We start from the raw sequence: 13,223 nt of genomic DNA on the forward strand, positions 1-13,223 counted from the left end.
ATTAAAAACAGTTAAGGGGTTTAAAATGTTTTAAGTAAATTCAAAGGTATAAACTTGTTTGCATTGGAATACTTTGGAGTGAATATAAAATTTTTGAGCAGTGTGGGGAGAGACAGTGCCTTTAATCCCAACAGAGACAAGCAGTTATCTATTAATTAGTTGTTTTCTAAATTCAGAAGTTACAATGACAGGGTGTTGGTGGTTCATAGCCTTAATCCCAGCATTTTGGAGGCACATGCCCTTTACATACCATCTGGGAGGCAGAGGGAGGCACACAGGATTTACAGTGATTTTATTTAAAAGCTGCTTGTAAAAGGCAGGCTGAAAATCAAAGTGAGTGCCTTTTATTGTCTAGAAATAAATACACTTTAAGGTATATTTGTAAACTTTCAAAGATTTTTTAACTTAATTGAGATATTATACTCTTTCTATTTCCAAAAACCATTTTGCTCTATAAAAGATATAATATATCTAAAAGGTACAACCCTCACCCCTGAATTAGGGATGGGGCAGGGTTTTTATTTAATCTTTTCAGGAGAATAAAATCATCCAACTAAAGAATATGGAGACCACTGGACACATGAAACTTCTGAAGAAAATGACAGATCACCAAAAGAAAATGTCAAAAGCGAAGGAATAAACTGGCCAAATGGTATCACTCACCTTCATGTTGTCTCTTCTGCCTTCTACAGACATAAGTGCAAATTGCCTTTATGTGATTGCTAAAGAACAATCCAAAATCTCTATCTCATATCAGAAAAGCCACCTGGTAAGAAACAGAGGAAAACAGAAAAATAAGGGATGATTCTATTGTCACAAATCTCATAATCTTCTGGCATGGTGTGACTTCTGTACTTAACACAAAGTTCAATAATCAAGAATGTGTACAGTGTTTGTGAAAGAATGAGGAGGTGAGAAAAAAAGCCAAAAACATAAGCCAAAAATATAGCCAAGTTTACATGAAAAGACCTAAAGAAACTCTAGCATGAAAAATGTGCACTGGACCAGAGATACCTTTGATTTTCTAATTAATACAAATTAAATAAACACATATTTCACAACTGCTACAAGCAAACACAAAGTGACACCTAAACTGTTATATTTCTGACCCTCCAGCTACTACTAACCTCCTTTACAGAGAGTCCTTTTGCTCTGGAAGTCTCTTGGAAAATGGAGGTGATCAGAAGCTGGGCTATGGCTTGCAGTCCCTCATGTCCCCTTGTGGATTCAGGCAGAGCCCAGCCCTTGCCGACACTCATACACAAAAAATGTTGGAGAATAATTTAGTATCTGTTTCCTGCTGCATGAATTATGTCACAAGATGTAGAATCTTCCCTATCCAATTATTTAAAACCAGGCACACCTGACAAAATTCTGCATCTCAGAAATTCATTTTATACCCTGGAATTGAATTTCTCTAATGCATGCCATTGTGCCTGGTAGTAGATGCAAGGTAAAAAAAAAAATCAAAAACAAATAATCAATTATTGCTGAAGGATGATCACCACCAACTTTTTTCTTCCAGCTTCAAAACTATTTGTAAAATTTGTTACACAAAACTATGTGTGGAATACATCATTCATCATTTCTAGAAATGAGACCTTCAGTTTTCCAATTTGTCCACTGCAAAAACAATGCCTGTGTGTGCACACTAGATAGTGATATTATAAGCACCAGAACTTTCTACTGCCCAGGCCAAAAAGTTCTCACTTCTCTGGACAGTCAACACTCAGGACAGGTTGGAGGCCAAGGGTCTCTGCCAAGATCACCACATAGAGACCAACAGAACCACAGCCTGAACCACAGCCTGAACCACAGCCCATCTCGTTCAAAGCAGATCAGGCTGGAATAGCTCAGCAGCCTGCTCTTCCTGGCCTGGTGACAATGGCCTCACACTCAGCATGACATGGTCTGGTCTCACTCACAGCTCTTTAGAGCTACATCAGAGTAAAATCCCAGAACAAACCGATAAACTACCTCCCACTATTGCTCCTGACTGCTAGGCCTGCCCAGAGTCCCTCATTAGCTTGAACAATACAGCTGAGTCTCAGGACAGTAGTAGCTCCTCTACCAGTGGATCAAAGATCAAATGATGCAGATAGCAGAGGCATTCTAGCTTTGCCCTAACCCCTATGGGCACACAGAACCCTAGTTTTGTTCTAAAAGAATGAAAATCCCAATTATTCGATTTTGAAACCTGCTAGCGCAGAGAGGCAAAGAAAGCACCCATCTGACCCTGCTACTCACCTCTACTCCAAGAGGAAAATCCCCAAAAGCTCACCAGTTCAGATAACAGCTCAGGGGGGATTAGGCCAAAGGAACCCAAGGCCAAAGCTTTCTAGCTCAAAGTTAAAAAAATCCCAAAATTTACCAAGCTAAAACTCCTTCCACTTTTACACTCTGTCTTAAATACATTTCAGCTGAAACTTCCACTTACTCTTTAATCCCTGTCAGCTGGTTTCTTGCTTTGCCTCTTGACCTAGGGTTAACATTACTTCATCCTGTGCACAGAGAGCTTTTGAATTAAAGGTATGTTCCAGGGCTGACAGAATCATCCCATAATCACCTTTTTAGAATAAACAGAAAATTCTTGGAATTAAGGTTTGTGTTAGGGCCCAACCATACCAAACAAAGCACAGGTTTTTACAGTTCACAATCTAAGGGATCACCCTGGGATCAAATATCCTGCAACACCCTCATTTTGGAAATGATTAAAAATTCAATCTTCCACTCTCCCAGGGCACCTGTTCATTTTCCAAGATACAGGTAATTTATGTTACACACTCAGTGTCCAGTGAATTCATCTCTACCTCATAGTTAGGAAGTCCTTCAGCCAAACTTCGGTCAAAGCCAAACAGTAACAACCATTAAAGAAACAGATGGCCATGAATTTGAAAGCAAGGAGTAGTTAAGCTCATTGAAAATGAGATATAAAACAGAAAGGATGTGGCTGTTCCTAGGTATGTTGGAGTAGAAAGTTTACGATAGATAGAAGAGAGAACATAGACACAGGGAAATGTGGGACAGTCTAGAGCTGACATGACCCTGAGCTATGTGAGAAGACAGAGGGAAGTAGAGAGCCAGAACAAAGGGCCAGGAGGATAAATGATAAATGAAAAATTTATCATTTTAAATTTAAATAAAAATTTAATTTAAATTTAAATTTAATATCATTTAATTTATTATTTAAATCAAATGATAAATTTAAATGAAAAATTCATCATAAAGGAAAAATGATAAATGAAAAAGACCAGGTAACCAAAACGGTTAGAATACATAAGGAAGGACAGCTGGGAGGAGGGCAGCTCAACTCCTGGGCTAGAGAACTGTGTTTGACACCCATACCTTGTAACAGGTAAGGACTGAGGGATGCTGGGAGAACCTGACAGTCACGTTTATTTGATTTTTAAGTAGCCACCATAAACATTCATCCGAGCATTTGAGACATAAGAGTAGAGAGGAATGAGAAGTTTGAAACAATTTCATTGTAATCTCAAAAATTATTTTTAAAACTTGAAAATTGCTTTATGGTCCAATATTCTTCAGGGAATCCAAGCATATATTAGAGACCACAAAGTATTACTCATACCTTTTCTCTCAGGTTGTGCATTTTCAAATGGGGGGGAGGGGAAAGCATTCCTGTTAGGCACTACCACATCACTTTGTCCAGATTTTCTGTGTGTTTGAACTAGTGTAAGTGTAGAAATTTGCTTTCCAGAAACAAGTTCAGCAACTAATCAATATTCTTGATTCTCTTTGTGTATGACTCCCAGCTCTAAGTGTACACCTTTCACTTTTACTGACCATCTAAAATTGATTACCTGACTCAGTGCCATCTTCACTCCTCCCTCTCCCTTTCTGTGTTGTGACAACACCAGCTTCAAAGTAGGTCAATGAACTCAATTCTTACACAGGTCCCTCTTTATTTGTAATCACCAACCTCCAAACAAACAAACAAACAAACAAACAAACAAACAATCAAAACCCGGGGAGGTCAGTGGACACTCATTCACTGATCTGTTTTACTTCACATTGACCAGTCAGGGCCCGCCTGAAAAGAGTTGCAGGACTATGTTCTAGGCACTGGGCAGTAGGGGCAAGCATTCAGTGTTCCAATAAAGTGTAAACTACATAACATGTGAAAAGCTGATCTACAGGAGACATTGCTTTAAACAAAAACAAATATCAAAGCACTAGGAAAAAAGGAATGAAATTCTTAATGACTGGATTATCAAATAATATTAACTAATAAGAGACTAGAGTAGTGATGCATTAACAAAATAAAATTTAATAATAACAACAACTGACTTATTTATTTATTTATTAGTTATTTATTTATTATGGATGCAGTGTTTTGCATTCATGTACACTTGCATGCCAGAAGAGAGCACCAGATCTCATTATAGGTGTTGTAAGCCACCATGTGGTTGGTGGGAAGTGAACTCCTGAACAATTAACAGCTAGTGCTCTTAAACTTAAACTCAGAGTTGAAAAAAAAAACACATAGGCATACTGACTTTGAAAAACAGGCCATTCTCTTGTAGAAGGAAAGCCATTAATAAGATACTGTTTGATGTTATCCCTGTGTACAATATTAGCAGCTGAGACTGTAACGTGACAGACACAGCTTTAGCCCATAGCCTGTGTCTCAAATTTGAACTGACAGAACTGTGTCAATGAGGATTGTATATATGGGCATAGGACAGTCCCTTAATTTGAAATTCAATATTCACTGGATCAAGCTACCTGACCCAACTTGTACACCCACCAATCTGGTCTGTTTTCATTCTCACTCACGAATTGATAAATACACATTGGGAAATTACAAATTAAAAAAAAAAAACCTCACCCTGCCACATTTCTATATAATCCTGGTGAGCAAACATGTGTATCCCAGGATCCTAATCTCTAATGAGCCTGGTTAGAAACTACTTATCTGTGGAGTGTTTTACAGACAGTCTTTCCTCAGCTAAATTCTAACTGGGACCACTAGTTTCTCAGCAATAGTAAATCCTTTACATCATCAGTTCTACTCTTCTATATCACAGCTTAATATTGGAGTGCTCTCTGACATAGGACATGCCATTTACAACCCCCACAAAATCCAAATGGATCTTTTAGAACTGAGAGAACCTACATGACACCCCCAAACATCTCCATAAACTAGGCCTAAAAAGGGTCACCTAAAGGTCACAGAATAGTGACTCTACCATAAGGTCAGCAGGAACTAGGCCACGGGTCACCATTTCCCAAAACAAGGTCATTCATAAGATTCCCTACCCAAGGAACAGCCTGAGGATAACCACAAGGATGGGAAGGTATCTTATCTCAAAGTGGGGCATTTGTCCTGAGCAGCCCACCAACCTTGTAGTGGAACATTCAATGACACAGAAAATACCTAACATTCCTGAGGCCTAGAGATAGCTGCTCTCAATGTTAGTTAAGTTAGCTAGCCAATCACTTTGTAAAAAGCTTACCCTTGCTGAATGTCACCCAATCCTGTAACTGTTAAACCAGAACTTCCTGGTCCTTCCTAAATCCCCAGTCAAAACCCTGGCATGCAGCTGCTCAAGGCTCTCCTCTGTGATCCACTGATCCACTGTGTTAATGATGTTGGAGAGACCCAGCTTAATCCCAAATAAAACTCTTTGCTGTTGCATATATGGTCTAGATCCTGATGATCTTTGGGGACCTTAAGACCTGGGCATAACATGTGGGGTCTCATATTGGATCCTTAAGGCTCCCAAGCACCCCAGGCATATGGAACTGATCAACAGCCAGCAAGTGAGTACTCTGTCTGTATCTGTCTGTGTCTGTCTCCGTGTTTCTCTAGTTTTTTTTTTGTTTTTTTTTTTTTTTTTTTTTGACCTTGAGGCAAAATGTATAATCTATGTGGTCAGAAAGGTTAGAGCTGATGCTCTGGACAGCTGTGGGCCAGAGCGGGCCTTGAAAGAAGGGGGACATCTGTAAAGGGAGTCGAGCACTGAGTTTTCTGTGATCTCTGGACCTCAGAGAGGATGAATGTGCCCCTATCTATAAAGGGTGGTAGAGTACCCTGTTTTCTGTGATCTCTGAATCTTTGGGCAAGGACAATGCAGGTAGCTCCTGCATCAGAGATTTGCTGATATCCTACTTTCATTTTTTCCACTGTAAGAGTGGTGGAATCTGCTGTCTGGCTCTGTGTATTTTTCTGTTGCACAAGCAATGGGATCTAGCTGTTTGTGTCTTGTCTTAACTGTTTTGTCTCTCGCTGCCAAATTTTTGTCTCTGGGACTGACATAGGGCGGAATCCTTTTATCCCTCTAGACTTGATTCTTTCCCATTTCAGGGAAGCTTGAGTCATGCTCCACAGGTACCAGTGAGAGTGGCGAGGAGGTGCCAAGGGATGGATACAGTATGTGGAGCCCCAGGCTTAGCACCTCTGCCAATGTTCTCTGGTCTCTGGTTTAGCAGAGATTAGCCACTGCTCTGGCCTTAAGTCTGGCAGAGGTTGGCTACTTCTCTGGACTCTAATCTGACAGAGAATAGCTGCTGCTGTGGTCTCTGGTCTGGCAGAGTTTGCCTGGTGCTTTGGCCTCTGGTCTGGCAGAGATCAACAGATATGTTGCTGCTCCATTCTCTGGTCTGGTTGAATGCAGGTCACCATTCTAAACTTTGGTGTAGTTGGGCTGATCCTGATTTCGGGTAGGCCATCACTAATGGAACAGGATAGAGGGCACATAGAAAGATAGGCCACTGTTCTGAGTTTTGGTATTTTCTCCTTTTTCCATTCTCTTTGAGCACATTTTACCCAGTACATTTTTTTTCCTTTGTGGTTTTGTTTGCTTGTGATGGTCTCAGTGGGCCAGTGATCAAACAGCTGTGCTCCATTGTGACTTGGCCTTCCTCATGATCCCAACACTACAAGCTGGTCACCAGGGGGAACACATATTTCCACAGGTTTGGCTAGGAAGGCTCGGTTGGAGAGGGGTCTATATGCAGAAAATCCTGCTGGGCTTGACCTTGTTGCCTCCTTGCTATCTCTATGAGGAAGGTCGGTGACCTGAGGTTAGCTCTGGCTTGGAACAATGACCACCAAATAATGCTCTTAGATGAAAGGTATTGTAGTTATTACTATTCTTATTATTTGGTTAGGATCCCCTGTAGCCCAGCCCGGCCTTAAACTAAACAGCTATAAAATGACCTTGAATTTCTGATCCTTCTGCTCCACCTCTTATCAACTGATATACACTCCCAATCCCACAAACTTCTTTTTTTGAGCCATAGGTGGCTTCAACAAGGAAGTGAACCGAACTCAAATAGGGAAGGCTTGGCTCCACCGAGCTCCTGGGTCTGAGCCTGGCACTGTGCCAAGAATACCCACCTGAGTACCTTGACATCTCACTTATTAGCCTGGCTGCACTTATGAGATTGTCACCTGAGAATGAATCCAATTCTTTTTTAGTCGAGGTCTCATACTGGCAACTAAAAGAATTTTGTTAGAAAACACATGTATGATTGTGGTGTGCATGGGTGGGGAACCTCTGTCAATGTGTTCCCCAAAGTGCTAAAGGACATAAGCATAGGGAAAGAGGAGGGGTAGATGAGGAATTCACCATGTCTGGGTATCTATCCCTCCACCCCCAGAAAATGAGTTGCTTTACTTAATCACCAGTGCAAGAAAAAAATAGCTAGAATGCATTTGGGGTTCAAGGTTTAGAAGTGAGGCTGCAGGGGTCCTTTTGGCAATGCTTTCGCAGAATTGCATCCATGAAAGTGCAATGTTTGTAAATTCACACTGAGCAAGGAAAGCAGAGAAGGGAAAGGGAGGGGAGGGGAATAAAAAGAGGGCAGGGGAGGGACATGTTCAAACTTTTCCTGGCAAGAAAACAAAAAGGAAAAAAAATCCTGCTTAATGAATTTCCAACTTTTGTGTGTGTGCCCAAGAATTCTCTTTTATTATTATTATTATTTAATTTTTGTGTTAAATATTTTTAATTTTTTTAAGTTTTATTAATTACACTTTATTCACTTTGTATCCCCCCATAAGCTCCTCCCTCCTCCCCTCCTAACCCCACCTACCTTTCCCTTTCTTCACTCATGCCCCTCCCCAAGTCCACTGATAGGGGACGTCCCCCCTCCTTCCTTCTGATCTTAGTCTATCAGATCTCATCAGGAGTGGCTTCATTGTCTTCCTTTGTGGCCTGGTAAGACTACTCCCCCCACATGGGGTGGTGATCAAAGAGCAGGCTAATCAGTTTATGTTAGAGGCAGTCCCTCTTCCCATTGCTATGTAACCCACTTGGACACTAACTGTCACGGGGTACATCTGTGCAGGGGTTCTAGGTTATCTCCATGGATGGTACTTGGTTGGAGTATGAGTCTCTGGAAAGACCCCAGTGTTCAAATTTTCTCATTCTGTTGCTCTCCTTGTGGAGTTCTCTCCTCTCCAGATCTTACTATTTCCCATTTCTTTCATAAGATTCCATGCACTCTGCCCAACAGTTGGCCATAAGTCTCAGTATCTGCTTTGATAGTCTACAGGGCACAGCCTTTTAGAGGGCCTCTGTGGCAGGTTCCTAACTTGTTTCCTGTTTTCTTCTTCTTCTGATGTCTGTCCTCTTTGCCTTACAGGATAGGGATTGAGCATTTTAGTCAGGATCCTCCCTCTTGATTAGTTTCTTTATATGTACAGATTTTAGTAGGTTTATCCTATATTATATGTTTACATGAGTGATTATATATATATACATGAGTGCCAATAATTTTTAAGTTGTGTTTATGTGTACATTCCTTTCATCATATTTACAAGTATATACATATATATGTGTGTGTATATCTATGAATATATATATATATATATATATATATGCATATATATACTCTAAACGTTTGCTGAATAATGGTGTTTCAATGTCTTTCCCACATTTCAACTGAATTATTTTTCGACACTAAATCTAAATCTAATTCTTATCAATATTTGGAGGCTTTACTTGTTTTGAATGTGTGGTTTTATTTTCTTAGTTAACAGTGTGTACACAGTCTCTTACACCAGAGTCATCATATTTGGGTCTCTAACAAAGTAATGAAAAACAGTAAATAGTACTAATAATGTTAACGACTAAAATGAAAATAACTGAGTGCATTGTACAATGATTTCAGATGCTCTTTTCAGACAGGACATTTTATGATGAAATTTTTTTCATGAGGCACAAAATGCCTGCTAAGCTTAAGGCTTGTTTACAACATTCTCTTGAAAACAAGGTTCAAGATGCATCCTGAAGTCATAACATCAAATGATGTACAGAGAGGACATAATCACCTTTGCAGATATGGGCTCCTAGGGATAAGTATGGTAGGATGCAAAGCCCAGGAAAATTTCTGAAGATATGACTTTTTCTGAGGATATGACTTCTCATAAAACCTAATGAAAATATAGATTTTTCCCAGAAAATGAACATGTACATAAAACCAACCACATATAAAACAGGTACAGAGTAAATGTCAGGAGAGGGACCAGGTTAAAAAAACTAACACCAAATAAGTATCACTGTTGCTGTATCTGGAATTTCTATCTTGTTTGGAAGGCAGAGACAGGAAGACTGTTAACCCCTGTATTTAAGGCAGGGCATCTGCATAAAGAAAAGCAATGTTTCACTTCTCCTGTTCCTTTTTTTCTCCTCCCCTTTCTCCTCCTTCCTTACTCCCTATATGTGAAGCAAATTTTCTACCTCTGAGTTGTATTCTTACCTTCTGTACAAAACAGGCAGAAACAGATAGTCTTTGGATATAATAAAGCCAGATGCTAAACCTCACTAAAGCTTAAAGGAAGTAACTTGTTATGGGATAAATTAAAGAGAACACAGAGAAGGCAACAGGCATAGAGGAGGCTGTCTTAGTAACATCAGTAACAGAACAACATAAAAAGACTTCAGGAAATGTTTTTTACAGATGGCACAATGGCTGGCATTAACAAATAAATTGCTACATGCTTCCATCCTTTAGGTGGGAATTCTGTATTACTATCAGATTATGAAGACTTTGTTAAAGGAATTTACTGTTTAAAAGGTTAATTGTCCTTCCACAGATAGTTACTGTGAATTATGTACACAATACTGTGCTAAGTCCTGAACACACAAAAATGATTGATGTAAACACTACTCTTTCTCTATAAGCTTACAGTCTTGTGGGGTAATCCACCATAAACAAACCCATAGACCATGCATAGAAATGTATACATCACATAAATTCCACTATGAAACCTAAAGGAAAGCAAGAGGTACCTAACATCCCAGAAAGGATAAAGAACATACATATTCAAAGGCTGAGACGTGAGAACATTTTAGTTCAGTAGGGTAAATGAAAGAAGGTGAATTTGTTTGCAGTATCCTAGGGAAGAAGAAAGGAATGATGATGATGATGATGATGATGATGATGATGATGATGATGATGATAATATTAATAAAAGAATAAAGAGGGATGATAGCCATCCCTCTCTGCCGCTGCTGTTCTTTTCATCCTTGCACCCTCGCATGTGCTTCTGTGCCCTCTAGTGGTGATGGGGGGCAACTTCTCCATCATTTCTCTCTGGAATTGTTGATGGTTTAATCAGCAGAGCCTGCAGGGCTGGTGGCCCCCAGGGAGAGCCCATGAGGGCGAGGCTTGGGCAGATGACTCCCGGAAGTGACCATGCTCCCTCAGCATTGTTCCTGTTGGAACTCGGAACACTGGTTGCCAGGTAACCAGACGCCAGTAGCAGCAACAGCTGCCTGGACAGACCAGCTCGTCCAGAGGAGCTGGAGAGAGGAGTCTGTTGTTCTGCTTCCAGACCTCCAAAGGCTTAGGTGTCTTAGAAGCCAACAGTGGTCGCCTGGGCCACTGCTGGAGACATATGGTGTGCTCACTGACACGTTTCTGGCCTGTTCCCCACCGTGAGACCAAGGTAATCAGGGCCGCTGTGTGGTGGGGGAGGTTTCTGGTCCACTCCCAACCCCATCCACCGTGGTTGCGGCCTGGGCGAATGTTCCTGTTGGGTCACTGAGGAACACGTTTCATGCCCGCTTCCCTCTTCAGTGTAGGGAAAGGGGTCGTTGGTGCCCCTCGGGGTTTGCAAACTTCAAGCCTTCCTCCTGCTGTGGTCCTTCCTCAGAGCGAAAGGAAGCTAGCCTTCCTGCATGGTATCCCCATTTCTCAGCAATGATGGCGTGAACTTCGTGGAGTAGATGATCCCCTATTTGCCCACCACTATTTCTGGCCCTTTATCCAAAGTTTGCGACCACTGGAATGGTTTTCTGGACCTGATCCTGAAAAGGCAGTCGAGCGGCTCCACCAGGGATCCAGCCCTCAGACCTCCTCCTGCTGTTTTCTAGGGCCTGTGCCCTCACAGAACCAGATGACTGTGTCGCAGCAGCCTAGGTTCTGGCCCTTTAAAGTGACATAGCCATACATGGGCCATTGGGGCAGGGGTGGGGCTCTAGCAGGTGCCATTCACCTTCCCCAGGGAGTGTCACACACCACCCTTTCTCAAGCCCTGAGCATCCTTTGGGTAAAGGATTCTGGACCCCATCTGTGGTGTTTGGGATGGATGGAACCCCCAGCACCCCCAAACACCTTCCTGGGAAGATTCAAATATCTCCCTCTAGACATCTGGGTGGGTTGGGGCCACGGGCCTTAGGGGTGACATCCCTGTGGACTGTCATAGATATAGATCCTTCAGGCCCAAATGTGAGGAGGACCAGAAAACAAGGATGTGAGTAAGCTTGGTCAGAGGGGGAGGTAAATGGGGAGGAGCATTTGGGACAGCCAGGATGGAGGACCAATAATGGCCAGAAGCCTCACCATTGGGGTTCTTGCCCTAGGGACTGTCCCCACAACCTCGCCGGCTGGTGGAGGACAGAGGTCTCCCACTGGGCTCCTGGGTTTTGAGCAGCAGAAGGAGGAACAGGAGGGGAAGGGCCCTAGTGGACACCCATGCCCCCCAACCCCGCAGCCCAGAAGCAAGCCCAGGCTCCCGACCCCAAGTCCCTCTGTCCTGCTCTTGCCCGCAGGGTCATCTTCTCGTTCCTGTCCCAGTGGCTGCAGAAATTCCCTGTGGGGCCCCGGATCTGACCATTATGAGGCTAGTGCTGTACAATGCCAGGATCCATGTGCCCACTACAGAGTTGGAGCGCCAGGCCGGGGAGATCCTTCAGGCAATGGAGGAGCAGAAGGTTGGGAGGATGAAACCCAAGTAGGAGGAGGAGGAGGAGGAGGAAGAAGATGAAGAGGAGGAAGAAGAAGATGATCATGATGATGATGATGAGGAGGAGGAGGAGGAAGAGCTCGGGGAGGTGTCTGGAGAACCTGCAGCTGGTTCCATCCCTGGGTCTCACTGGGAAAGTGTCCTGAAGCTCTTGCCAGGGGAGCAGAGCTGGACGCCAGTCAGCTTGACCGTCCTGCAGGCAGGAGAGCAGACTGCGCCTTCCCTGGCAAGTAGAGGCCATTTTGGGAGAGTTCACCCAATTTTGGGTGCCTTCAGGCAGCCCCCCTATCCTGGCTGATGGCTCACCCTCTTCTGTGCTCAGATCCTTGGGTCCTTGACTGCAGAGCTGCACATGCAGGAGTCCTTGGGGGCACAGGAGACACTGAGACCGGCTTCAGGGGCAGAAGCTATGTCCCAAGAGGATGCTGACTCCTGGATCCCATGGCTGCGGGTCCCCCAATCTTGCCAAAAGCTGGACCAGTGCAACCTCTGGTTTTAGCATCAGAGGACGCGCAGTCCATTGTGCACTTGGTGGATGAGCTACTGTTTCTCTCCACTGTGGCGCACTTGGGGGCACCTGATCCCACGTCCCAGCTGCCCGAGGTGGATATATAGTTGGTACAATCGCCGGCTGGGCTGCACCCAGCGCCTGCTCCCTTTAGAGAAAAGATTCCCTTAATTTTGTGTATTTTTAAATTGCTGTTTTTCACTCTTGCGATATTGTTGTTGGTTTCATATTATTATTAGAAAGGTGTTGCTTACTTATCTTAAGTGATGTATTCAGAGATGGAGCCTCCCTATCAGACCACAGTGGGTGGAGCCATTCCTGGGCTGTGGTCCGGACTGAGACAAGGGGTATGGTGCCTGTTTTTGTCAAGAGTTTCCCGCGAGTTGGGCATGTGCATCCATCTGTAGAAGATGTTGCCAGGTGTGTAGTTGGTGCCCAAGTGGTCTAATGGGATAGACTGAGCCCCAGAGAGAAAGCCCAAAAGGGCCAGCACTT

This window comes from Meriones unguiculatus (genome assembly GCF_030254825.1).
Source record: "Meriones unguiculatus strain TT.TT164.6M chromosome 13 unlocalized genomic scaffold, Bangor_MerUng_6.1 Chr13_unordered_Scaffold_37, whole genome shotgun sequence".
Lineage (NCBI taxonomy): Eukaryota > Metazoa > Chordata > Mammalia > Rodentia > Muridae > Meriones > Meriones unguiculatus.